The sequence below is a fragment of the Grampus griseus genome (assembly GCF_964374135.1).
Source record: "Grampus griseus genome assembly, chromosome: X".
Classification (NCBI taxonomy): domain Eukaryota; kingdom Metazoa; phylum Chordata; class Mammalia; order Artiodactyla; family Delphinidae; genus Grampus; species Grampus griseus.
The window spans coordinates 39680422-39683290 of NC_138999.1; the positions used below are offsets into that span (position 1 = coordinate 39680422).

A 2869-nucleotide genomic window follows, 5' to 3' on the forward strand; every position below is an offset into this window, starting at 1 on the left:
CACAAGACTGTCCTCCCGCAACACACTTCAGATACCAATTGCAAGCCCAGGTTGTCACCTGTACTTCTGACAAACTGACTATAAATCAGAGGTTCCCACGACCCCCTCCTTGGGTTTTATTAATTTGCTAGAGTGGCTCACTGTCCTCTGGTTCCTTCTTTCCTTCCTTCCTTCCTTCTTCCCTATAACTTTTTATTTTGATATAATTTCTAACTTAAAGAAAAATTGCAAGGATGAAGTTTCAGCCTAGCTTCACTGAGGTCATCCCCTGCAGAAAGCTAAACCATGGCCATGAACTCGGGTTACTGGAACATTCACAGGCTGGCTCATACCATCTGCCTGCTTCTGGAATACAAAGACTTAAACTATGAGGGAAAGAAGTACATGGCAGGGGATGCTCCTGACCATGACAGAAGCCAGTGACTGAATGAGAAATTGAAGCCAGGCCTGGACTTTCCCAATCTGCCCTATTTAATTGATGATGTTTTTGAGATCACCCAGAGCAATGTCATCTTTTGCTACATTGCTTACAAGTACAACCTATGAGGGGAGACAGAAGAGAAGATTCATGTGGACATTTTTGAGAACTAGGTTATAGACACCTCCAATTAGCTGGTCAGTGTCTGCTACAGCCCTGACTTTGAGAAACTGAAGCCTAAGTACTTGGAGGATCTCTGTGAAAAGATGAAGCTCTTCTCACTTTCTGGGGAAGATTCCATGGTTTGCAGGAGACAAGATCACCTCTCTGGATTTTCTTGCTTATGACAGTCTTGACCTGCACCATATATTTGAGCCCTAGTGCCTGGATGCATTTCCAAACATGAAAGAGTTCATTGCCCTCTTAGAAGGCCTGAAGACGATTTCTGCCTACATAAATTTCAGCTGCCTTTGCCCAGGCCCTGTGTACATAAAGATTGCTGTGTTGAGAAAAAAGTAGAGTCCTGTAAGATCAGAAGATAGGAGCTGTCCCTGCTTCACTGGGGCCCTGAAGAAAAGCTGGACCTCCCTGTACCCCCAGAATCATCCCTCTTGTTCTTTTCTCCTTCTTTTCTTTCCCCTCCCTCATCCCTCAGGCCTTATTAGACCCCTTCCCCTCAGCTAATCCCTGTTCATCTTGGCCCTGTAAAGGTTTACTGTACCTTACTTTTCTTTAGCAATTCCACCCCCCACCAATCTTATCCTTCCTGCATAAGCCAACCAGACCATCTTTCCCTTCAGTGGTTGCCTCTGCTTTGAGGTACCTGATTGGACCCTTCTCCAGCAGAGCTCAGCTCTGAGCTCCCTAACACTGCTCTGAAGACCAGTATTGGCCTGATGTGGAGACCCTGCTCCCCCAGCATGGTCCCTGCCCCAGCCCTGCCTGATCCCCAGTAAAGCCTTCTCTCTCTCTCTCTCTCTCTCTCTCTCTCTCTCTCTCACACACACACACACACACACACACACACACACACACACAGAGTTTATGAAGTAATGTACAAGGGAAGAAAATCCTAGACCTATCTCATGAAGCAAAGGTTACCATATCAAACCCAACAGCACTAAAACTAAATAAATAAATAAAAGCATCTCAACTGTACTAATCATATTTTTTATTTTCTGTATTTTATATGAGGCTTTGACATCTCGGGGCCTTGCTAATCCTGAAGAGACTACCCCTTTCAGAGCTAGCTAATTCCTAGAGATATTAAACAACTTGCCTGCCAGGAGGTCTTTGATATGCAAACCAACCAATCCATAGTCCATGCTCTCAACTACCTCCTTTATTGAACTCTCACACACCAAGCCAATATTCTCCCTGCCCTAAGTCACTCCAGGGGCAGGTACAGGACAACTGAGGACCACCCTCATAGCCCAGAGCTCACTGAAATTATTCAAACTAACAAATCCTAAAATGCTTAACTTCTCTTGCCTTTTTCTTCCCACCAAAACAACAATGAAGACTTGTGCTCATATTTTTCCCTTGCTCCTTCTGCCTCCTAACCAACCCTAGTACTTCCCCATGTGGCCCTGCGTGGTGTGACATGTCCTCTTCTCTTGGAAACTGTGAGTAATAAACTCTTATTTCAAAGGCAGTTGTCTCCATATCTGTCACTTTACCATACCTGATTAAAACAAATCCCAAGAAGATTTCAAGGCATCAACCAACTAGAGTTTATCCCAGAAACAAAATGATAATTGATTATCATAAAATCTATTAAAGTGATATACCACACTAAAAAAAACACAGTCCTATAATCATATCACTTGAGCAGAAAAAGCACTTGATAAAATTCAATCAAATGTATCCATCCAAAACCTAGGGCAAACATATATTTAATTGTGACACTTTTGACATATTCCCATAAAGTCAGGATTTCAATAAACATTAATAAATGCTTCAGTCCTACATTATACTGAAGTTATTAACCAATGCAAAAAGTCAAGGAAAACAAAGTGTATCCAAACTGGATTAGGAAGAGACAAGCTGTCTTTATTTGCAGACTGTGTGATAGTCCACATAGAAAATTCATGAAAATTCAAGAGAACCTACACATAAATTATTAAAACAAATAAGAGTTTTGCTGGATAAAATATCAACCTATAAATCCAATTGAAGTCCTCAGGGTGCCTTCAAATTGTAGTTTATAACACATAATACCTAGTGAAAAGCAAATTTCAGAAATATTCATGTGGTGTGGTCTCACATATAAAGTTTAAAACCTGAAAAATAATACTATATGTGTTCTAGGGATGCATACAAATGTAATCATTTAACTAAAGCTTGCATGATAATGACAAATTCTAAATTCATGATACTGACTGTCTCTGGGGAGAAAAGGGAGAAAATGAGATTAGGGGTGGTAACCCATGGAACTTCACCTAGATCTAT

At 41.3% G+C, this 2869-nt stretch overlaps 1 pseudogene across 1 annotated transcript; it reads left to right on the top strand.

The window, feature by feature from the left end:
* The first annotated feature begins 285 nt into the window (after positions 1-285).
* LOC309840031 (glutathione S-transferase Mu 4-like) lies at positions 286-937 on the top strand (annotated as a pseudogene). Its single transcript has one exon. The product of its transcript is annotated as a glutathione S-transferase Mu 4-like (transcript).
* The last annotated feature ends 1932 nt before the right edge of the window (positions 938-2869 follow it).